The sequence below is a fragment of the Manis pentadactyla genome, chromosome Y (assembly GCF_030020395.1).
Source record: "Manis pentadactyla isolate mManPen7 chromosome Y, mManPen7.hap1, whole genome shotgun sequence".
NCBI classification, from domain to species: Eukaryota; Metazoa; Chordata; class Mammalia; order Pholidota; family Manidae; genus Manis; species Manis pentadactyla.
The window spans coordinates 4,883,792-4,910,326 of NC_080039.1; the positions used below are offsets into that span (position 1 = coordinate 4,883,792).

The 26,535-nt window shown below is 35.9% G+C and overlaps 1 pseudogene; it reads left to right on the forward strand.

Moving 5' to 3' along the window:
* LOC130682190 (putative bifunctional UDP-N-acetylglucosamine transferase and deubiquitinase ALG13) overlaps positions 1-24,923 on the forward strand; it is a 106,822-nt pseudogene extending 81,899 nt beyond the window's left edge.
* Positions 24,924-26,535: the final 1,612 nt, after the last annotated feature.

A 26,535-nucleotide genomic window follows, 5' to 3' on the forward strand; every position in this document is an offset into this window, starting at 1 on the left:
TGAAGCAGGAGGGGTTGGGGTATGTGTAACTACTGAGAATCGAGTCTTGTTGCAATGGCTTCATGGTGACATCTTTAAAATTTTAAGGCATGTTGTTCCACTGGCTAACTTAAAACCAGTTACCCAAGTGTCACCTGTTCCTGTCTGGAATCCTGTGCTTGTTCAGAAAGGAAGAAGTTACCAGAAAACTTCGGGGATCTATGGCCCAGAAATGGGTTTGTATACTGAAGGTTTTATTATTTTCCCCTTCTTGTACTTGTCTATATTGTATTTTTTTTAAGGTATAACATAAGTCTTGTTCTAAGATAGGGTTTCTCAACTTTAGCACTGCTGACATTTTGGGACAGATAATACTTTGTTTTGGGACGTGATCCTATGCATTGTAGGGTGTTTACCTGCATCTCTGGCCTCTGTCCATTGAATACTGGTAGCATCCTCTCCCCCGTTGTGCCAACGAAAAATGCCTCCAGACATTGCCAAATGTGCCCCAAGTAGCAAATTTATCCCTGATTGAAAATCAGGTTCCCAGGGGATTTTGTATAAAGTTAAGCTGATATAGATTTTAGAGACAAAAGATTTCTCAAAAGAATGAGGAAAAACACCTCACAGAAGCAGCCAGGGATATTAATAGGCATAATTTCTTGGATAATAGTAATGTAAGCAATGAGAATGACTTTTTTGAGGACCAAAGTTGCCTATACAAAAGATAGAGTTGAGATGTCTATTGATAGAGATTACCTGCTCATTTTGCTCTTCCAAATACAAAATTTCCCTCCCTGTATTTATTTGGTTTGTTAAAAAAAAATCCGATAGTTTTAGGCATTTGTGAGAGTTGGGAGGAGACACTACATCTTTTGGTTTGGTTATGAAGTTTATTTGCTGCCTCTTGGTTTGCCTGAAAGCTACGTCAGACGTGAACATGAAGCAATGGAAGAAGATGTTCAAGAAAGTTAGAGGAAAGGAGATTCATATGACTATGGCTTACATCGAGGGAGACACTTCGTTCCCGCCAAGACTTCAGCAGAGTACGCATTACGGGCATAACCAGTCACAGGAAGCTGGCAGTACTACGTCTAGTGAATATTCTCATCCTCAACATTCATCTCAGAGACCCAGTTGGATATATGGGATGCCCAGGTAAGGCTTTACTGACTTTAACGATAATGTACATCTCTATTTAAATACTGTAAATCATTCCTGGACAGAATTACTGTAGAATTTAGAAATATCTTAATAGTTTACATTTCTCTTATAATATCTGCCTAAAGGGAGCATAGAGGATAGAAGTTATGTATACTTAAATTCTCATCTAATAGATGTATTGGAAGATAAGTATTCTCAGAGTCTAGGGAAATGTGGAGCAGTTGGAAGAGATGCTAGGTGATAGAATGCTATCAAGGTGAGCGCCGTAAGTGTGGCATTATATTCTTGAATGATGGATAGACCTAATACCAGTGGTGAGGAGAGCAAGGCTGTATTTGGATGATTTTAGAAAGATGTTGTTTATTCTGTTTAACTTGAAGAACTGACTTCTCAAGCACTACTGAATAAAGAATTATATTTTCCCATCCCTCTGTTCTTAGGGATTCATCTTGCTTTATAAATAGGCACGATGTGGAGGGCCCTAAAGTTGGTTTTTACTCTGGCCCAGGTAAAAGGTGCTGCCAGAGCTATGATAACTTCTCCTATAGATCTCGGTAAGTGAATATTCAGTGTTGAAAGAGAAAATGGGTAAGTTTGGCTTCATTGCTAAGTAACAAATATGTGATCGAAATTTTTTTAAAGTTTCAACATTGAAATGTTTTAATTGTTATTTAGAAATTAGAAACAAGTTACTATCATGTTCTGTCATTTTTTTTCTCCTTCTCATACTCTGAAATACTTAAGTTCCTTTAGGCGTAGTCAGCGCCAAATGCATTGTGTGAATAAGAAGAGTGAGAATAGCTTTGCTCCCGAGAATGGACAGATGCCCAGGGACTTGGAAGAAACCATTACTGTTTGTGAAGTTGAAGAAGAGAGTGGGACTGCTTATCCAACTATAGCTGTAAGTAGGTCAAAGCTTCACTCAAAAAGCTGTTTACCTTTCCCTTTTCCTTTTTTTTAAAATAAAGGCTATGTGGATAAATTTTAGCTTTTTACACAGACAACCAAATAAAGCCCTTCTGATAAACATGAGTTTTGCATCTTAGAGCTTTTAAAGGTGAAAAACTTATTTTTTAAGCTGTTCTTAGAGATTTGTTGATAGAGGTGGACAAATAATTTGGGCAGTATTTTCTGTTTTCTTGATTATTATTTCTTCATTTTTCTAATGTCCAGTACATTTAATATATTTATAACTCTCTTCTCCTGACTACAGAGGCAGAGAACTGCATGTGTATGTTTATGTGTGTGTGTGTCTTTGGTACAGAATCATGGAGGACCCTCTACAATGGTGCCTGTTCCTTCGAGACACTATGTTGCAAGGCAAGGACATAGCTCAGGCACACAGACTTTGAATTCAGAGGAGGGCAGTGACCAGAATGACAATGGTGAGTCAGTTACAATTAAATAAATTGTTTTTTTTTTTGAAGATGATTCTGTGGCATCGTAGATTCAAAGTTTTGTGGGTATATATTCTGGTTTTTGAAAGTTACCAGTTCTTGTCTTAGAGCTTAGGTTTTTGAAGATGTTTTGGTATTTTTTAGAAGAACAGACTTCTATTTCTGTAGGCCACTAAATCGTTATAACTTATTTTCAGGTCTCTGCATATGTCTTTAGTGAATTTGATTTGGTGGTACTCCAGTATGGAAAACAACTATTCCTTATTAGTAAAACACTATTCATGTTGTCCTCACAATTTGTATAACTACTGTAGGCTTTTCACATGACTAGCTATTATTTTACGAGATTTCTATGAGATAACTCTTTCATCCGAAGTAATCTGCTTTGTTTATGAACATTACTATTCATTGAATCCTATTGACCATCCACTGTACTAAGTAATTATATTGATAATTTAATAAAATACTTTATCCCTCTGATGGATGTGGTGTCCTTATTTTGTATATGAGTAAACTGAGATAGAAAGGGTAAGTGACATGGCCAAAGTCATACCCTTGGTAAGTGACAGAGATTTATATTTTTAATAATTGCTCCATTTAGATATCTGCATACCATACAATTCACCTATTTAAAGCATACAATTCAGTGGTGTTTAGTATAGTCAGTGTTGCATACCAATCATCAGCACAATCAATTTTAGAACATTTTAATCATCCCAAAATGAAACCCTGTACTCATTAGCAGCTACTCCCCATTTTCTGCCCATCTGCCTCCACCCAGCCCTAGGAAACCACCAGTCCGATGTCTGTCTGAATGGATTTGTCTATTCTGGACATTTCATGTAAATGGAATCATGTAATATGCGGTTCTTTGTGACTGGCAGAGATAATTTTGAATTTAGGTTTGTCTGGCTCTAAAATGTATACATATATGCCCTTAACGGTTGTTACAGTGCCTCTCACCACAAGTGTGCTTATTTTTACCATTTTACTGTAAGGTGGCATGACAGCTGAAGCATTTCTGGAGGAATTGGGTGATTAAAGAGATGCAAAGCAGCTGAATGACTTAATAGTCAAGTTGCTTAATTTCTTGTGATGCTCCTCTTTCTGTTACTTATGTAGAAGGAAATAGATATTTCTAGAAATTTAATAAGAAAACATATAGCACAGGATCAATCTGTGAAGACTTTGTAGGTGCATGTGCTTAAGGATATGTACTCTCTGCTCTTTTACTCAGCATGGTCCTTTTGTCTTCACCCTTTATCCTGGTGGGTACCTTCAGATGTACCGCTCACTTGTAGTGGCATAATCACAGTCTTTGTTTCTCACCTTAAATCCTGATGTTTGGAGTGGTTGCATGCATGTGTGTTTGATAAGTGATGTGTTTAAGAATCAAATCCAGTATTGACCTGTGGGATTTTGCTTGGTGGAAAACTGTCCAGTTGAAGATTGACTTTCTCTGCATTTCAATGGCATAGCAATCTTAAAGTAAAGTACCTGAGTCCACTAAGCCATCCTTTGAGAACAAACCGATTTTAAATGTATTATTTACCTGAAACAGGTGGAAAAAACAGATGAGGCATGACATATCTGTAATGTTTAACCTTCTCAAACTATGGATTATACTCAGATTACTTTGTACACCATTTATTCTTATGTCAAGCACCGTGTCCTTTTCACCCATCCCCACCTATTGATGAGCTGTTTTCCATGTCTTACGGTGAAGAAATTGAGATACAAACTAAATAACCTGCCTAAAGTAATACAGTTCATCAGGATTCAAATATAGACAGTCCTAACTCTAGAGCAATGAACTTAATCACTGGAAAAATTGGACATAGCTGTTTTTCTTTTTTTAACCTCTGCCTGACCTCTAAGAGCTAAGGGAATTTTCAGAGGAGAGATATGTATTGTTTACAGCCAATTTCTGGCTGTAATATCTCCAATCACTTGTTTCAAGGATGTATACATTTTGGCTTTGAACACGTATCAATAAAACTTGAGAAAAAGCAAGTTTTATTTGGCCATTTGGCTCTGCTGAGCTAAAAAGCCCTACACGAACATCCTTCTTCTGTCTTTTATACAATTGCAAAGAATATATGTATCCTTCAGGTCAGTGAGATCTAGATGTAATCTGACATTAATCATTATTTTATAAAATTTCAGACTCTAAAATAATGCTCACTTTTTACTTTACTTTGGCTATATTCTCTAGAACCAGACTACGAAACTTCAGATGTTCATAGCACAACTGAATCTACAGCAAACTTGGTAGGTATTTAACAGTAATGGCCAGCACCTATAGCTCCTACTGTGTACTAGGGCACAGTTCTAACAGCTATACATATAAATATATTTTAATCATAACAGTCCTGTAAGGTATTTAGGGTATCATTCCCATCCTAAGGATGAAGACACTGAGATCCAGAAATTAAGTAACTCATTCAAGATCACACCCCTTTTCCAAAATTAATCTGTTTACAGATATTCCTAATACTTGTCAATACAAGAGGAAATTAAAACATCAGGCATGATATTTTAGAGGATTTCATCGTGCTTTTGTATTAGTAGGAATGGTCCATAATCTCACTTAATATAACAAAAGTTTGCCTCTTGGTCATGCTGCATGTCCAGTGGAGGTCTACAGGAGGGCTCTGCTCAGGGACTCAGGCTGATGGAAGCTCCAACCATGATTTCCAAGGCAGGAACCAAAAGGTAGTGAATGGTGCACTGCCTCTTACAGCTTCCACCTGGAGATGCTATGAGTCACTTTCTTTGCACTTCTTTTTCATCAGCCAGAGTATGTCCCACCGAAGAATCTAACTTCTCTGTGCCTGGAAGTCAAAAAGCTGGAAATATTTTAAAAGCACTTAAGGACTAAAACAGTTCAGCTCAAACTCCCTCCTATAGGCAGAATGCTTGATTTCACCTGAAGGGTGTCAACCTCAAAATCATGTTCAGTGTAATTAAACTCAGTCCAAGGTTTCTGGGAAATGTGTAGTGCTTTCTGTATTGTGTCCACATGTGGCTCCTCTTGATCTGGAAGCCTAAAATTAAAGAGACAAAATAATTTACCTCATACACACCCAGGTTATGACAGGGGAGTGGGGACTGAAAAACTGCAGTAAAAATTCCCACTTGGGGAAAATGGGAGAAACATTACCTGCTTGTAACAAGTGTGTTATGATAGACAGACATTGTGAGGACCCTCAGCTGAGGCCTGGGGACTGCTCCCCAGAGGGGCTCCCTCGTTCACTGTTTTCTAGAACTCTTCGTTACTCAACCTACTTTTTACTTATAGGAAATTGGGGGCCCAAGGGACATTTTATCTCAGTTGCACAGTTTTAGTTGTTACAGTTTCTTCGACTGATTTACTATGCTGCTGCTTTGGTTCCTGTTAGTTTCAAGTGCCAATAGCCATACTGCTAGTTCTTTTTTTTAAATAGATATACTACTTAGATTTGCTATAATTCTTTGCTTTCTTATTCCTATGTCTCTCTCTTACCTAACTGCAGATACCTTGAGCTTATCAGGAATTGATGGAAGATCCATCTTTGGATGCTTTTTCATGAGCCATTTTGGTAAAGTTCAAGATTCATTAGGTGCTATATCCTTAGTTTGGATTCTTGCTTTGAAGCCAAGTTTTAACTGTTCTTTGTTGTTCAGAGCATTTATCAATTTTATGTGTATAGTTGTGTGTTGAAGCAGTTTCTTCAACCCTACAAGTTTCTGTATTCAAGTACTCTATTCCCTTCATTTTTGCCTGCAAACTACTTTTATATACATGTCTGTCTTAGGATACCTTATTAAACTCGTCTACTAGTAATCACAATATGAAACTTACATTGTTTTCTAAATCTCTTCCCCCAATGGCTTCAAGTTCATAATCTTCTCAAGTTAGGTTTTTGTTACAGCAGCACCCTACTTCTAGTTACCAGCTACTGTTTAGTCAGGTTAGCTGTAGTACCAACCTCCGAAAATCTCAGCAGCATCACACAGGAAAGTTTTCTTGCTGATATTGTATGTCCAGTGCAGGTTAGTTGCAGGCCTTTGTTCATCATAGTCAGTCAGGGACCCAGACTGTTGGACTTGGGCTTTCACAGTCACCTTGGCAGGGCTAAAGATAGGAAATTGAACACTGGTTCTTAGTATTTCTGCTTGTATTTCATTGGCCAAGCAAGTCACATGGCCATACCTCACTTTAGATGAGGCCAGAAGAGCAACCTACCATGTACCCAGGAGAACTGGAATATTTGTGAAGAACTTGAATAACTACCCTCCGTTCTCTAACTTTGATAGCTTCAGGTACAAGATTTTTGTTTTTACTGTTTAGGCCATCTTATGAAGGTGAAAACTATGATGTGTAATTCTTTTCCCCTTACTTCTCCTTTCCTTTCTTTGCCCCATCTAGAGAAATAGGTTTTTCCCCCTCCATCATTACTAGTCTCATATCAAGTGTCTCTTAAAATAGCCTTTCACTTAAAATAGCGACTTGCACAAAAAAATGAAGAAAACAAGTAAAAAATCTTAACATCAGGGATAATAAGAGTAGACATTTCTTTCTGTTCACTTATTTTCACTTGCCACATGTTCTCTTTTGTTCTGAATTTACTTTATCATACATCACCAGTAGCTTTCAATCTCTTCATAATGTGCTCCACTTCTACCCTCTAGTCACCAAATCCATAGCAAGTTCCTAAGTAATTTTTTCACAGCATTCTGAGGGGAGAGGACCAATGCAGAACTTAGAGATTTCTGGGCACAGGACTTCTGAAAAACTGTGAACATTTATTCTTACATCTTATTTCCATGCCCAGTTCTCAACTAAATATTTTCCTAGAGTTTTAACATTGATACTGGATCTTCAGAGCCAGGGCCAAAGATTGCTTTTTGGCAGGTGCTTTGGCTGTAGTTGAACAGACTTTAGAAACGTGCAATCTTACGTCCATGTAAGTTAGACTCACCTTTGTCACAGTGTGATTCCTCTTGTTTCCTGTGATTACTTCCCTTGATACCCTCTGAGTTATCATTATTACCAATTTACACTGCTAGTTTTTCTTTCTGTCATGACAGTTTGCCATGCATAACTCTGAGCATTTTTAAATCATTTTACTTTGACAAAGACAAGGTCTTGAACCAGAGGGGAGCAGTGTTTGCACTATACTACATCCTTCTTGGATAGGATGTGGCTGAACACCAGATACCTACCTTTGTCCTAAGTTACATCTTCGAATGGCATGCTTTCTTTTAGCAAAACTGCTGCTGGTCCTACTGATGTTGAAGCTTCTAAGGCAAGGAAGGCCACGAAGAAAGTGTTTACATTACAGTCCTCCATATTATTTTAGTATCTATGTTGGGACTAGAGTTGCATATGATCAGGATCTCTGTAGATCAGAAATAGAGCAGTCACCTCAGTCAGGCAGCAGATTGATACCTTCTGGAATATTACCTTAGTAGTCACTTCCAAATTTGAATACTTTGAGGGTATACCATATTCGCTTAATTTTAGGAGATGTTGAAACACAGCAGATTTTTTTATTAATGTGTTGTTTGTTTTCTTGATTTCCCTTCATTTAACTATATTTCTGTATTCATTAAAGTCTCTTCAGGACAGAGGACCATGTTCTATGTCTCCTCAGGACACAGTTACCTCATACAACTACCCCCAGAAGGTAATCTTCATTGTGTTATCAAGCAGTTGCAATGGTCTGTACAGAGGAGAATCATTTTTTTCCCCTTGTTCACTTTGCCCTTCATCGTACTTTCAAGAAGCTGCTTTTATTTCTATATTAAGTATTATTGTACTTTGTGGTGCCTGGCACAATGAGTAGTAAATTCATTCAACAAATTGAGCATCTATTGTGATCAAGACACGGTTCTGTGTGCTGGCATTAGACTACTCATATTCTACTCTGGATCTCTTGTATAATGAGTAAGCTAATACAAATTACCTGTCAAGTCTATGTCATTTACTAAAACTTCCCAAAACTTCCTTCCCATATAGGGTTTACATAAAGATTGACTTCTCGGTGTTTTAGTTGTCAGAATACTAATTCATGAAATTTAGGATCAGGTAAGAGACCAATATTGTTTGAAAAATTGAACTTAGAGTTTTAAACTTTCTTTCACACTTACAGGTGCTGGTAAATTCTGCAGCAGTTGCAGCTTCCTGTGCCAGTAATGTTCCAGCTTCAGTCTTATCAAACTGTGCAGCAGCTAATCAAGCTGGTAATACCACTTCAGTTCCCTCAGAGAATGTTATGCAGCCTCTATTTGTATCTCCACCTACACAAGGCAGGCCAGGTAGGTTATCAGTGGTTGCTACTTTGGAAACCTCTTTTGCTATTCACGAACATGCACATACAACAATTCTAGTAATTAGATAGGATTACTTTAATAACCAGTATTAAATTTAAGCTAGTTAATAAAGAATGTTCTATAGTTGAGGAAACCATGATATTTAAGAGCCAGAGTTTCAGTATTTTTCTTGCAGATTTGGCTTTGATATGATTTTGTAGCAATTTTGCTACTCCACTGAGAGTTTAGAGGACTTCACAAGTTTCTTAAACTTTGAGTCAAGTTTTATTGTACAGGAATTAGAGATGTTTCGCCCTTCACAGATAATTTGTAAAAAGTTTGCTATAAAATACTTGCCATATAATGAATCATTTTCCCATGAATGTTGTAATAATTATGGGTTCCAGAATTTAAGAAATCTTGGTTTAACAACATAGTAGCTGTGTAATTTTCGGTAAGTTTTTGAACCTTTCTGATCTGATAGTAACAACTTACATGTAGAATTCCATTGAGTCAATTAATTTAAAGTTCTCAGAATTCTGGAAAGGTAATGTCAGCAGCATAGGTTTTCAATCTGAGTCCCCAAATAAAAATGGAAATAGCAAAACCAAACCATGGATAATACTTACAACAAAACTAGGTGACCAAGGCATCACTCTGAACCCCCCAGATTTAAACAGGTCGGGACAAACCACAAGTCACAAGACTTGCATGCTATCAGGTCTGTGTGGGTGCAAGAAAACAGAATCACTGGGGCTGTTGTCTGATGGATCTGAGAACAGGAGAACTACTAAAGAGCTAATAATTCATGGGAAAGTGAGGCAGCCAATTTGGAAGGAGCAGCTAAGACTGGGAAGGGATTTGACCTCTCCAATACTGGGTGAGTGCTTTGGGTACATGGTAAAGGAATTGAAGGGCTTGGAACAATTTAGCCCCTAAGAACACTCAAAACTGACATTCCAAGGAGAAACTGCTGAGAGTGCAATCAAAATTGATCAGTATAGTAAAAAGAGCAGGTCCTGATTAAAGTTGAGAACAGAGTCAAGGCATCCTAGAAAGCATTCATGGTTTTTAATACTGCACAAGAAAATAAAATCCTACGAAGTTAGAAAAGCTTTCCTGTACTCATTCTAAAGTTCATGAAAAATAATTTCACTTAAAAATGAATGGAAGAAAAGTGCAAAATAAAATTCTGTACAAAGATATTTTGAGGGGAAAAAAAGAATAATCTCCCTAAAGGCATGAGGTATGTCAGAAATATGACTACTTAACTATTTCAGAATGAGCTAAAGACATTAAAAAATGGTATAAAAATAGCAAATGAGTTAGAAAAACTCATATGTGACAGACCTCAGGAAAGCATTAGAAATGGAAGAAAGTAATTTCAGTAATGAAGGCAAAACTATAACAAACATGACCAAAAATATACAACAGATAATGCTTTCAGAGAAAGATATAAGAAAGAAGGGAAATCTAAAATGAAGAAAAGGAAGATTAAAAAAATCAAAAGTGATGTATTAAACATAGGCAGAGGAGACTAAACACTGTAGAAGTCCTCCCTGAAGAAGAAAACCAAAGTAAGGAGAAAGAACAAATGGTAACACCTCTAATTCAGAAAACTTTTATGAAATTGAAAAAGCTTTAAAACTGTGTACTGAAATAGCACTCTGCTTATCTGAGAATATTGACCCAGAGCAAGCAATACCAGAACATTCTAGTAAAATGTCTGGACTTTAAAGAAAAAGTCCTTTTGTAATCTAGATGAAAGAGCCTATGGGACATAAAAAAATGAAATGCAATTCATCAAACTTAATAGCCTCTGCCAGAAGAAAATGGAGTAACATTTGAGATAATAAATAAGAATGTAAACCAAAGATTTTATATCTAATTAAACTGATTATCAAGCCTAAAGTCAGATGTAAGAATTGAGAGAATCTTAGTTGCATGAGCCCTTCCTGGAGAATCTACTAAAGCCATGCCATCAAGCAGGGTAATCACTAGCCACATGTGACAATTTAAATTTCAGTTAATTATAGTTGAGTAAGGTTTCAGTTGCTCAGTCACCAACCACATGTAAACTGCTCAAAGTCACATGGAGATAGAGGCAACTATATTGGACATCCCAGAAGTGTTATTTCTGCCATCACAGAAAGTTGTATTGAATGGACATCAGTGTACTAGAGAATGAGCTTTGACTTTAAGACTACTAAAACAATTAGAAACATCAGCATAAGATCTGATGGTATTAAATACATAATTACTGGAAGAATTAATACAAACAGGCTAGAGGTTGAGAATTTACTGTGTAATAGCAACAGCCTTATACTTAGACATTGTAGATACAGCATAGCTATTTTTAAAAATGGGGGAGTTGAGAGACCATGTGGTAAGCATTTTTTAATGCTTTCATGAATCATATCAAGTTCACTCAGATTGTTCTGAAACGAATCTTGGCTAAAACAAGAGTGAGTATGGGATATTCTAATTTTATCCCCTCATGTCCTAGCAAACCAGGAGTCTCAATATGGAAGAAAGGTAATACAGATGTGATAAAGAGGCTGAGTAAAAGCTTCTGTGGTCCTAAATTTGAAAGTATCGATATAAACTTAAGGTATTTTATCTTTAAATATATGTGTATTTTTCGTAGCTTTGTCCACAGAAAAGGCCTAGAAATGATGAATAACCTTAGCACTCAATTTGTAGTCTTGAAATACTATTTCTCACTTAAAAAAAAGGTGGGGCCTTTGTGGAGAAATGGCTGCAAGAAATGTTCAAGATTAGCCTGGATCATTTTGTCATGGCAGATAGCTAGGAAGAGTTACTAGACTCACGTCAAAAGGACTTAGGACCTGTCTTGAACAGGTTCCCACTGGCCAAAAATGGAATAATTTAAGCCTCAGCAATGATAATTACAGTAGGTTAGAACACATAAAATGTGTTAAATTTTTAAGTACTTAATGTTTTTAAATTTGTTACCTTAAGAGGATGATAGGAAACCAGTTCATTTTCTTGAACACTGCAAAATTAAGTGAAAGCAGCGTTTATCTTGCTTGCCTTATATGAACTGAACCAATGTGTAACCAAATAGTAGTTGGGGGCAAATGTGTGCGTGCATGCGTGCGTGTGTGTGTGTGTGTGTGTGTGTGTGTGTGTGTGTGTGTTTTATATATATATATATATATATATATATATATATGATCAGTGAATAAAAGGGGCAGAACATAATCATTTTGCAGTCCTTACTGAATGGATGGGTATTAAGCAGAAATAGCTGCTGAGATTGCAGAGGCAGTCACATGTTACTTACAGAAGTGCCAAGGGAATTAATCCTAGTCTGATCCAGCCTCCTGGATCCAACTGCCCAATTGCAGGAAATGTGGTAGAACATGTTGAAATGCACCAAGCGTATGTGATCAGCAAAATCCAGACTGGGAAATTTAACAGGTCCAAGGGCCCAGATTCTTCAAAAAAAAAAAACTGAAAGGAAATGACAGAGGTGGAGAAAGGACCAACAGACTTAAAAGAGATTCAAGACATAAACTTAAAAAAACTATCTAGGGATACATATTTGGGTAACAAAACCCTTAAGACCATAAGGAAATTATATTATGAAAGGATAACAGTTAATTATGGTGGGAAAGGGAGGGTTATGATTGGGATGGGGCACATGGAATTTTTCTTGAATGGCTGGCAAAGTTTTACTTGACCTTCATAGTGTCCACTTTAATATAATTCATTTGATGTGTTTTCTTTGATGTAGAACTTAAAAATTAACTGTTTAGCACAGTGCCTGGAACAAAACCATGCAGTATATGTTAATTACCATAGAAAATTTTCACTGCAAATGTTAATGTAGACCCTCTTTTACTACTTTGTGCTAATTGTAAGGAAAAACTGCTCTGTTTCTAGCAGATGCATGAGCTTAAAAACAAATGAAGTAACAGCTGAACTAAACATTGTAATGCCTCACTTACAGTCATCGAACGCTTACTTTTTAAATGCCAAATTGTGTTCTATGTAGGTATTTCTAAAAATGTATACTGCCTTCATTTATTTTACTTTTTGTTTTTTGAGTCGCTTAGGAACCTCAGCTGTAAGTCTACTAGTTCATGGCTGCTTTTTAGTTATTCTTTATCATTCCCGTCAGTCCTCTAGATGAAACAAATCATATTTCGCATTGTGTTATTCACGTGTTTCTCTGGCACCCCATTTCATCCTGTTTTAAGCCACTTCTTACCTACTAGATGCTATGATTGCATTTAACATGAGTCTCCTCATAAGCATTAAATGCTGTCAACTGAGTTTTGGTAACTTTGAAGGTGCTTGTCAGAGCTGCGACTAGGGACTCATTTGCCTTGGATGCAAGATTTAAGGAAGTGCCGAAAACCCACGATCATCAAGATAGTACTTTAATGCACTATTTAAAAAAATAAAGGTTAATGCAGAAAATATCCATGATAAAGTACTGAAACTTTAAATATAAAATCTGTGTGCCAGGCTTAGGGTGAGTTGAATGAGACATTCATTGTTGGGGGTCATGCAGGTGCAGGCTTGGATCCTGTCTTAATTTAGAATTTTTATATTTTACTTGCCATGAGTTATTCTGAGTGTTAACTTGGTGGCCCCTTCAGTTTTGCACCTCACTACACCTAGGTCCAGGCCTGATCTGTAAGAAGCCGAATCTTACTATGCATATTCATATTCTCCCCTGAAATGTCCTGAAGCGCACTGCACCTACAAAGACAAGGGAGAATAAGTATTTTTAGTACATTACATTGGTTTCCACTAATACTTTAGAAAGGTTCCATTGTCCTGGAGTTACCTCTTGAATTATATACCCTTTAAGCCTATAGAGCCCTATTAAAACTGTGCATGAGAATGCTCATGTTTCTCTAGAGAGTAGCTAGAAATTATGAAAGCTTTTTCTTAGGGGGTTTATTACATTATGTACTTAGAAGTACAGTGAGTTCAGATAAAGTTAACCTCCATATCTCTTCTGCCCTTGATCCTCTCAGGCCCATGAGAACTTACTTAGCTACGTCTGTGTCTAATACTTGGTTTTTATTTAGTGATCGTCACCACATTCTGTCTTCATCTGAGTGAATTTACTCCATTTGCTTTTTTAAAATGGTGTGATTTGAGTGCTAGTTTAAGAGGAATAAGAGTAAACATCCATGAGGTCTTCAAAGCATTTGGAGATGTTCTAAAAATTAGATTCCTTTTCCAAAACTGTACAAGTGGATATTTCTATATGCAAGACAAAACTCCAAAACAGTTGAGCAAGTTTTTAAAGTTTAACTTAGATACAATAAAATTTGTCTTTTGGTGCCCAGTTGTTTAAGTTTTCACAATGCATAGAGTTGTATAACACCACAACCAAAAAAGAAGTTTCATCACCCCTAAAGAGCTGTTTATCAAGTTTTATATTACACTAAGACACAGATTTCCTATTACTATTAGCCTGTAACTGTATAAAGAGTATAGATAAGTGTGTTATTAACATTTATGTCAGTGAATGAAAACAGTGTGGGTTCCTTCTAATACTTGGCCTTATTCCTCATTAAATTACTAGGATAACAAATTCAGCTTGTGTGGACTGTTAGTTGAACTAAGTGTTCTAAAACTGAATTTAAACCTTTATTGAAGAACAAGACTAAATTTTCTATACTTCTCAGGATTAAAATTAAAGTGCGGGTAACAATGATAAAATTTAGTACTTGACTTTCTAAGTCAGTTAAAATGATTCACTTAAACTTGAAAGGTTCTATCACTCACCTTTTGTCAAAAATGTAACACATTTTCTGGCATACTATGTATATATAGGGATATTTTAACTAGGTTGGAACTGCATTGTTTCCTTTATCATCATAGAGAAATGTATTCATATTTGAACATATTTGTATTTTAATTGTCAAAAACTGACTCCTGTATGAATATTGTTTTTAAAACATAGTAACAGGTGTAGAAAGTTAAAGGAATAAGGTGTTTCAGCTAGCCTGTTTTAGATTCTGTACATGCTTAGAAATGGAAATATGATTTAGAGTTCCTTATGTTACTCCAATGCTACAAGTAGAAACCTTCAAGGATTACTTCATCTGTAATCTGTGCAATTTAGTCTCTCTTACTAGCTTCTTAATGATCTAAGAGTGGCAGATGTCTGAAAACATCCTTAATTTTGTATTAAGCTAAGTAAAAATTTTGCTTTAATGGTATTTTATTTATGTACCTGTTAGCTAATGTTTAAAGTCTTTGGTAGTCAAAGTTCTTCAGTTTCAGTTTTTTTTCCTCTTAATTTCAAGTAATTTACAAAACTAAAACTAACCTGTAATAAATCCTAGTTTTTGACTGGCTTGTCTAAGAGAGTATGGGCAACTTACCTTCCAAGTTTTTTATTTTAAGTCAAAACATAAGAATTAGAGTTGTTCGACATATTGGGGGTGGAGGAGGAGTAGACAATGAGCTATTGCTTGTAAGGTATTAAGGTTGTGCATTGCTACTTTTTGTTTCTTTTTTAGTGATCACCTCACCATCCTGTCCATACCTCTCTGCTCCTATTCCTGCTGCCTATCTACCACCACCACCTGTTTCTCCTCTTCCTCCTCCTTTTCCTCCTCATCCTTCCTATCCTTCCTATCCTTCCTATCCTTCCTATTCTCTTTATCCTCTTGAGGTGGGGGAGGCTTCAAACTTACCACCTCCACTTCTTCCACCTCCACCTCCACCTTATTCCTGTGATCCAAGTGGCAATGATCTGCCTCAAGGTAAGTAGATTTTGAGACTTGGGTGAGGGTTATTTAGGTCTGAGATGTTTCTCCCTGAAGAACATTCTCAACTGGATATCTTTGCTTTCTCAACTGTTTTTCTTGAAAAGCAGGAGTCGATAACAAATTTTTCTTCATTTCGTAAATTCCTACCATAAGTGTATGAAACTGTTGTAATCTTTGGTATTTAGGATTAAATACCTAAATGTAATTCCAACTTAATTTCAAAGATTTGGAGAATGTTTTTGTTTGGAGGAATTGGGGGTCTGATTTGTTGTGGATTTCAGCCATGTGTTGTTTCCTCCATCAAAGTAAAGAGCAGTTTCAAATAGGAAATTCTTTGTTTTACACCTCTGTTTGGCAGTGTTTTTCAAAAGAGATTTGTAGTTGAAAATTGTAGCTTATTTATACTTTCTTTACTGTAACGTTATCTTGATTTTTTTAGCTGGTTCTCTGTTCTGTTTTTTTTTCTTCCTAGCCCCTATGGTGGTTACCAAGATCATCTTCACCTCCATTCTTTCCTTTTTCTTTGCCTTAAGCTTCATTATCACCTTTATATAGATGGTTCCTAAACCTGTCTAGCCCTGGCCTCTGAATTTTCAGGTACTTGTGTCTAGCCACTTGCTACATTTGGCTTTCTTACTTTCAAACTCAGTCTGTCTATAATGAAATTCATTGTTATCTCCCTTTTTCTTCTCTCCAGGCCATGTAAAACATGGACTCTTCTTGGTTTCCTGTTTTGTTAATAATGTGTCATTTCCGCCTAATTTACCCAGTATCTAAACCCTTACTCCTTCCTTTCACTTACGTACCCCTGCCCGGGATCTACTCAGTTGGCACATAATGCTAATTATACATATTCCAGCATTTTATTAAAAGTGTTCAAACATACATGAAAGTTGAATTTTAAAATAAACACTGATATATCCACTACCTGGATTTTATCATTAACATGTAACTGTACTTAATGTATCCATCTTTCCCTTCAATCCATCTTATTTTTGGTGCATTTCAAAGTAAATTGTAGACTTCAATGTTCTATTGCATAAAAACTTCAGCATACATATCTTTAACTAGAGTTTGATATTTATTTTTTCTTCTGATGTAAAGTTTACATATAATGAAATGCACAAACCTTAAATGTACACTTGCTGAGTTTTGACAAATACATACTTGCACCTCTGTAACCTAAATCCTGGTCAAGATAGAAAATACTACCATTATCCCACAAAGTTCCCTCATGCCACTTTCTAGTCATTCCCCACCCCTAGCTCCACTTCCTTTAAGAGGCATCACTGTTCTTTTTTTCTGCCTGTTTTACCTGCTTTAGAACTTCACGTAAATATAATCATACAGTATGTGCCCTTTGTGGAAGGCTTCTTAAACTCAGCATTATGCTTTTGAGGTTTTTCCATGTTGCTGCATATGTACCAATGGTTGTCCATTGCTTACCAGTATAATTTAATTGTATGGATATTCCACAGGTTGTCCATTCTATTAATGGACATCAGGGCTATTTCCAGTTTGGGGCTCCTATGAATAAACCTTGCATGAACATTCTCATAAAAGTCTTTGCGAGCATGTTTTCATTTCCTTTGGGTAAATTCCTAGGAGTGGAATTGATGGGTCATAGATTGGTGTTTGTTAGTTTTGTGTAAAATAGTTGAACCTTATCTCCTCCTACTTTTTTTTCTCCAAACTTGAACCTTAGCACCTACTTTACAAGAACTCTATTCACCTGGTTTTCTGCTTCTGAGATGGTGATTCCACTGAAATTCTCTCCATCCACTCAGTCATTTTCATGATAATCCCCCATTGCATTTCAAAATGATTTTTTTGAATTTTTATGGTTCTTACTGTGCCACTTGTTTTTAACAGCTTGAGCTATAATTCACATACCATATAAGTCTCCCAGTTAAAGTTTACAACTCAGTGGTCTTTAACACATTCGCAAATATGTGCAACTATCACTAATTCCGGAATGTTTTTATCACCCCAGAAAGAAACCCTATCTGCATTATTAGTCGCTCCTCATTCTCGTCCCTGGCAGCCACTATTCTACTTCCTGCCTCCATAGATTTGCCTGTTTTGGACATCTCATATAAGTAGAATCATACAATATGGGGTCTCTTGAAGTTGGTTCTTTTGACTTAGTATAGTGTTTTCAAAAGTCATCCATGATTGTAGCATGTATCTATTCTTCATTCTTTTCTGTGGCTGAATAATCCATTGTATGGATATGCTGCATTTTTATCTGTTGGTTTATTGACATTTGGGTTTCCACTTTTTTGCTATTGTGAATAATACTGCTCATGATATTTTTTTGAAGAATCATAGATACACCATCTTATGAAGGTTCCACATGAACACAACATTCACCTGTATTATCAAGTCCACACCACCGCCCACCATTGCAGTCACTGTCTATCAGTGTAGTAAGATGCTATAGAGTCATTGCTTGTCTTTTCCATGCTGTATTGCCTTCCCCATGACCTACCTATACTGTGACTGTGAATTATAGTGCCCCTTAATTCCCTTCTCCCTCTCCACCCACTCTCCACAACCCCTCCCTTTTGGTAACCCCTAGTCGTTTATCAGAGTCCGTGAGTCTGCTGCTGTTTTGTTCCTTCAGTTTTGCTTTGTTGTTAGATTCCACAAATAAGGGAAATCGTTTGATACTTGTCTTTCTCTGCTTGGCTTATTTCACTGAGCATAATACTCTCCAGCTCCATCCATGTTGTTGCAAATGGTAGGATTCCTTTTCTTCTTATGGCTGAAAAATATTCCATTGTGTATATGCCACATCTTCTTTATCCATTCTTCTACTGATGGACACTTAGGTTCTTTCCATATCTTGGCTATTGTAAATAGTGCTGTGATACACATAGGGATGCATATGTCTTATTGAATCAGGGATCTTGTTTTCTTCGGGTAAATTCCTGAGGAGGAATTACTGGGTTCAGTGGTATTTCTATTTTTAGTGTTTTGAGGAACGTCCATACTGCTTTCCACAATGGTTGAACTAGTTTATATTCCCACCAGCAGTGTAAGAGGGCTCCCCTTTCCCCTCATCCTTACCAGTGTTTGTTGTTTGTTGTCTTTTGGATGTTGGCTCTACTAACTGGTGTGAGGTGATTCCTCATTGTGGTTTTAAGTTGCATTTCCCTGATAATTAGCGATGTGGGGCACGTTTTCGTGTGCCTGTTGGCCATCTGAATTTCGTCTTTGGAGAAGTGTCTGCTCAGATCCTCTGCCCATTTTTTAATCGGATTACTTATTATTTGGGTGTTGAGGCATGCTAGCTCTTCATATATTTTGGATGTTAACCCCTTGTCAGATAAATCATATACAAATATATTCTCCCACACTGTAGGATGCCTTTTGGTTCTGCTAACGGTGTCCTTTGCCATACAGAAGCTTTTTAGTTTGATGTAGTCCCGCTTGTTCATTTTTTATTTTGTTTCTGCTGAGGATATTTGTATACAAGTTATGTGTGGCTGTGTGTGTGTGTGTGTGTGTGTATATATATATATATATATATATATATATATATATATATATATATATGCTGAGGAGTAGAATCTCATGCCATTTGTGAATTTCCTGCTATTATCTTTTCATATTTTTTAGCTAGAGCATTAGGCTTTATACTATACTCCCACAAATTAGTCAAAATACAAGCTGATTCTTCAAAGTGGTGTTATGTATGTTTTTACTTAGAGTTTCCGACTTAAGAAAGCTGTTTTCTGAGAGTTCATTTGTCAGTGGAGCACGTTACCTTATTTATGAGAATGTATATGTATTCCAGGTCAGTCAGTGAAGATAAATATATATAGAGAGAACGGGAATGCTGTGACTGTTTCCCCTCCTACCATACCATCTAGTTTTTGTTCACTTGTGAAATATTTTAAGTTCTGTGTCTGGAAAAATTTTATCGCCTTCGGGTATAACTTCTTTTGAGTTACCTTCTTAATTGCCTCCTCTTTTTGGAGTTCTAGGGGTTGCAAATTGGTCATGTTAAATAAAAGCAAGATGAATTGTTTCATACACTTATCTCAAAAGGCATCACTAATCTTAGCATTGGGAGAGCATTCATTTGTACAGTGTGGAGCTCCATTAATAGAGGACCAATATGATTGCTTATGTAGTAGATTTGTATTAAAGTAAAATTTTAGTCTTGAGACAAGCATGAAAATACCTCTACTGTATTTTTTCTAAATATTAGCCAACGTGGCACTCCTGTAATGTCTGCCTAATATTAAGAATAGAAATAAAATACGTATTTGGTAAATTAAACTTTGGATCAGAAAATGGTCTCTATAGTGATAGGTAAGTAGTCATTTACATTTACTAAGGGAGAATTGAGGGTGATGTTAATGTGTTGATAAGGTATCTACCTTAGTACTCAAAGAAAAGCTTCTAAGTGTTCTAATTGCTTATGTCATGTAATCACTAAAATTAAAATTTTTAATTTTAGATATGGAAGTTCTGCAGTACTATTTCAATTTGGGATTGCAGGTAAGAGTCATGTTAAAATTGCTTTGATAAAGTCTGTTCTATTAAAAATGAAGCTGTTTTGATAAGCAGACTCTTGAACTTTAATAGCCAAGAATACTGACAGGGGCCTAAAAGTTTAATTCCTGTCTTTCATAATGTATCTCTGAAGGTGATGCAGGTCAGTTTTCTACTTTAGCCTCATAGTGCTTCAGTTTCTCTTAAAAATAGTTGTTAAATTATGGTGAGTAGGGGCTCTAAGCACCCTAGCTTTGGCATATATTGGCCTCCACATTTAATATACGCCAATCCTTCATTATGTTGTTCTGTCTCAAAATAACAAATGGATTATTTTTCCATACTTAAAACATTTTTATGACTATTTCTGCATTTCATTGGAAAAGTAATCAGACTAATTCAAAGACATTTAAAGAGCTCTATTATTTTTAAAGTGTTCATATACATACGTAATTGCCAAACACTGATTTCACTACCCTGAATTGTTGAAGGGCGGTTACTGACTGATATGTTAATGTCACTGACAGGTGTTTCTGATTTCAGGAAAGACCTCTTTTATCATTTCAGCCATCATTTTCTCCCTGAAATACACTTGACTTCTGATACAACAAGATGGCATATTTCCTGAAAAGGAATAATACATCTTAAGGTCTGGTGAATGATCCAGTCTCCTGGATAATGTTCAGAATAGTTCATATTCCCAAACATGGATTTCTCTAAAACCTTGGACATACCATTTCCAGAAAACTATATTCTCCAATTGTCACACATTTTTAAATTGAGTAGTAGAGTTTGTTTTGTTCTTCAAGACTGTATTTCTTAAATGTAGTTTCAAGAATTGAAAAATAAACTATTTTCCCCTTCGGTTATGTTAGTTTATTATAGTCACATAAGGAAATGTAACTCATTCCACAAGTTATGGCATTTTAAAATATTCTGCATTTTACATCATGGGAATGCAAATAAATGCAGAATAGATATTTTAATGATTTTTTCATATTAAAAGTAATAGCATTCATTGTCATTAATTTCAGAAATGCTAAAACAGCCAAATTATAACCACTGTACACTGATGTTTCCTTACAGCTTATATCCTTTTTTACAAAATACGCGCTGCTATATAATCTTACAAATTTTTAAGTTAACAATGTGAGTACTTTTTTTCTAATACAGCATTTTCATATTGCCTCTATTTGAATTCATCATTCCATTTCCTGTTGTCAAATAGTTGTGTTGTTCATTGTTTTTTTGCTTTTAAATATAATGCTATAAAAGACATCTTTGTATACAGGTCATTGTGTGTATCTCTAATTAGGATGCTCTCTTAAAAGAATTTCTAGGTCCAACTATGAGATTGGGACACTGGAAAATATCCTAAAAGTTATAATAGAGAATAGATTTACTAAATGTCATATCTTTTAGGTCAAAAAGTCATTGCTACCCCACCTAAAAATCATGGCCCAACTTTTTTTTAAGTGAGTAACCATACTATTTTAAGAAAAGGTAACCGTAAAGTATGTGTGTTTTCCCTCTCTTATCTAAGTGCTATCACCACAACTACTGGCACTCCTTGGTCTATGTGCCATATATGCACCAGCAGCGGCAGCTTCATGTGCAGAATTATCCAGGCTATACTGAGACACCTTCTCTGGCAGACCAAACCAGTTCTCAGTTGTACAGTGAGGTGGAGAGCCAAGATGGCACACAGGCAGAAGCATCAGCAAGTGGTGAGTATATAGTAAGATTGCCTGCAAGAAAGACAATTAGATTTTATTGTAAATAATAGTCTTCAGGTATTTCATTAGGTCTATATACCAGAACAGTGTTTCTCAAAGCATGCTATGCGTGTCCTTTAGGGTCTGTGAGACCCTTTTAAGGGATCCATGAGGCCCAAAGTATTCATCATCATCCACAGATTTTAATGGTCTCTTTCACTGTCTTGTATTTGCACCGAGGGTGCAAAAATCAGTGGTGGGTAAAACTGCTGGTGCCTAAGCCCCAAATTAAGGCAGGAGCAATGAAACTGTGTGCTAGTGATCAGCATCTTGTTCATTCCCACACCCACAATACAAAAAAATGCCAGTTTTATTTTTTGTTTCATCAAAGATACTCTTATTTCTATTAAATGTTTATCATTGAATAATTGTACCTATTCTGTGTAACAAAATGGTAAGTAGTAATAAGCACTCTGCATATTGATGACTACCTTAAAAGGATTTGTGAGGTTGAGTTCTGATCTGAACTAGCTTTTTTCATAGAACACTATTTTTACTTGAAAAAATGATGGACTGACTATGGTTATTCAGACTTGGGGATCTGGCAGAAATTTTCTCAAATGAACAATGTGAGCCTGTCATTTCAAGTAAAACTACTGGTAGTATTTGTGGTCCAAGGTAACAATTACAGTTTTTGAATAAAAATTAAAATTTTTGAAAACTTGTCTTCCACTATGAGTTTGACAGCTTCCTAGTACTTAACTCTCGTAATAAGATAGATGGGTCTATTAATGAATGTCATTTTTTTACACTGTATAATGAAGTGTGTCAACATTTGGGATATCGGTATATCTCAGTGAAATAATATTTTCTCTTTTACCAATGTATAATGTCACCTGTGCATGATTTTGTAACATCTCTCAAAAGTACAAGATAAAACTGTATTTTAATACTGACAGTACAAAAAGTCCACATTGCTACCGACCTTTAAAAAACTACCACTTACCTAGTTTGGGTGTAGTGTCAGAAGTTATCTACAATTACCTGGAAAGGCTAGTTATTTGAAGACTTCCCTTCTTTCCAACTACAAATCTGTATGAGGCCAGATTTTCTTCAAATACTCCAACCAAAACAACATTATCATGATCGATTAAATGCAGAAGCAGATAAGAGAATCCAGCTGTCTATATTCAGCCATACCTTAGAGATTTGCACAAGTGTAAAACAATGCCACTTGTCTCAATTTTTGTTTTGGAAAATCGTTTTCTGTAAAAAAATTTTGTGTTACCAGTAGTGGGCTTATTTTTACATGAATTAAATAATATTAACTTTCTTAGTTTATTTCCTAATACAGTAAATATTGATAGTTATAACCCACACAAGCAAAAGCTATTTCAGATCCTAAATTTTTAAGTATGTAAAGGAATCCTCAGACTGTTGTACCACACCATAAAGATGGTTGCTCTGTCTATGAGTTCACAGTATAATGTAAGGAGGCAATATGAAGGATTGAGAACAGGATCTTTGGACTGCCCTTGGAAAGAGTCAGCAGGAGGTGGAAGAAAGGATGTAGACTAACCTAACCAAATCTGTTCCCCATCCAGCACTGCTTGCTTGATGGTGGCGATCTTGGCTGAGTTACTTAACCTCCCTAACTATCTGTAAAATGGGAAATACTTGATTTGCCAGGATTGTTCTAAGAACTAAATGAGAGAGATACCCTGTATTTATATACTAAACGCATAAGTATACTGTGTCAGGGTCATGTGAGGAATATGAATAACCTTCCTTCCCTTTTTATTTTAAAACATACTAATGGTTTTGGAACGTTAGCCTTATGGAATCTTATTCCTAGTCTGGTGGTGTGATGTGGCCTGTGGTAATAAAAATTTTTAAGTTTCAACCTTTAATGTATTTTTGTACCATGTACCATTTATAAATTTTCAATTGTAGTAAACCATGAGACCTTGGCAGTCTTAATTTCACAGAATGAGCTAATCTATGTTATCCCAAGTAATGAAGGACTCCTTTTTGTTACTATTTATATACTCACTATAGCAGGGTCAGAACAGCGTCTGTGTCCACTAAAACTGACTTAAGGTAGCTCAAGTGCTGTAAAATGAAACTTAGGCTAATATCTTTATGACATTCAAGACATGACACTTAAATTGTTGGTCTTTTAGGATGCTCTTTAGACCTTTACCTTAAAGTGTAGGCTAGATGGTATAGACACCCAAGTTTTCTTTATTAAGGTATCATTAATACATACTCTTATGAAGGTTTAATGTGAAAAACAATGTCATAACTACATTCACGCATTTTATCAAGTCCCCCCCTTACCCCATTGCAGTCACTGTCCATTAGTGAAGTAAGATGCAGATGCCACAGTCACTACTTTAGACATCTGAATTATTAATTGCTTAAGAAATACAGAATAGTTATTTGGATGATATGCATTACACTGAAAGCTATTGAATAACTTAATTGCAACTGACTGTTAAAAGAATTGAATTGACTAGAAGGACTCTAGAGAAAGTAGCATCTAGTCTGTTTTGGTACTTATATGATCCCAGAGAGATAGTTTTCTCTAGGTAGAATATATTTGACACATTATATACACACAACACACACTTTTTTAAGGAAATTTTCATACAATCTTCTGATAACCTCTCAAATTACCAACGCTGATATCTAAAGTGCTCCCACCATAATTGTTGTGATCTTTCCTATATTTAGTGATAAATTTTATTTTTACCTGTAAGATCATCCATTTATGTTGTTGTTTTGTGTATTTTTGTATATAAAGCATACTGTTTACATTCTTTATTTCAGATACTTTTCCAAATGCTGACCCTGCACCTGTGCCTCATGGAGCAGTCCAATATCCAGTGATGTCAGATCCCTTTGGGCAGCCATCTTTGCTTGGTTTTGAATCCTGCCTTCCTGTTGTGCCTTATTATCCTTACGGTGTCCCTTGGCATCCAGTTGGTGCAGCATATGGTGGTTCTTGTCATATTCATGGTACTATGAGACCTGGGCCAGTTGGCTATATTGCTTTACCTCCATTAGCTTCTCATCATGTATCTCAAAATATGTAAGATTCAGCAGTATGAAGCATTCTTAACACTGCCATTTTTCTTGCTGTTCTGGTTTTTTAAAAATTGTTTTATGTTAGTGTTTGAGTTAGGTTGTTAGAGTGGTTACTATTATATTTGTCTCTAAAATTATTTTATCTTCTGGTTTAAATAGTACTTTAAAATAAAGGAGTATTACTCTAGGTTGTGATTAAGGAAATTGAGGTGGATGTGCAGCTAGCCACATACTGAGCATACTTCATTGTACTCAAGTGTTTTCCTTTCAGCAGGCTTGTCAACTTTGTATTAGCTGATGGTACCAACTGACAAAAAGAATAAATCACATGAACTATATCCTTGGTTCAGATATTACATACCATATTAAACCATGAAAAGTGCAACAACTGCTTTTTTATGAAACCAAGAGCACTTGCTTCTGGGTAACTAGCAGTATTGAATTCTTTCTTAATTGTCTGAACTGAGTTGTGTTCTGTGATAACCATATCAAAGGCTCATGGTGCTCTGCTTTAGATTTATCCCATATGCTCTGTTTAATACTGGATTTATGTAAGTGTTTTACTGCACACTACTGAATTGGTGTTCTTTGCAGTTAGCAGTGAATAAAATTTGCATTTAAAATTGCTAAAATTAGTGTGATTTTCATTTCACTTTTTCCTGGAAGCAAAGAGTAACAGACATTTGATTGTTCAAGTGTGTTTTCTTCCACTCTACTTTGCTTGCAAAATAAGAAATTTATGGCAAGAATTGATGGGACCAATTGAAATATTATTTGATCGTAAGATACTGCAGTGCTTGTACTACCATATGTGGTTGATTTCCCTTGATAATGTTTCTTTTTAGGTTGCATTTTTTTAAGTCTGTTCACTTCTTTCTGGAACTTTGATCCAGACTTACTTTTTCATTCTCCTGTACTTCCAGTTGTTGTTATTATCTTTCTGTTTTTGTTTTTAGACTTGTGTCTCTCCAGGCCTGCCTTGTCTCTGACTTTGTGAGATGTGTTTCATCAGCCTTTCTGCCTTCTCCCTTTCATCTACCTAAAGACCAGAAGATTCTTCTGAGTCAGTTCTCTGAGGACTAATTGATCATGAATGCTTTGCAGTTTCTCACCTGACAAACATCTATTTAAAGTGTATTCTTTGGTTGCCACAAAAGTTATTTATATTGTCTCAATATTTATAAAGTCTTTATATTAAGATCATTAATGCTTGTCCTTTCCAACCTTGAGTTACACCCCAGGCAAAAAATATGGAGACTTTGGGACTTGAGCTGCTGTAACAGCTGAAAGAACTGGACTGGAATCCATTTCAAAAAAGGTATCATATCTTCAATGTGCTGTTCTCGAGACGAATGATATTAATGAGTTCCAAATCAGTGACCTAGTTAAGGCTTGTGCTTCATAAGACACGGAACTGGTTGTGTTTTGTTTTTGCATCCTTGATCTTAAATCCTTGTGGTACAAGTATGTGACAACTTTAGTAAAGAAAGATGGAAGGCAGTGAGTGTACTGGCTTCATAACAATTTGTCTATTAGTGTTTTAGCTTCTCTGCTAATCTCCTGTTTTATACAGGTACAAATTGTTTTATGTTTTAAGGGAAGATTTACTTTCATCAAACT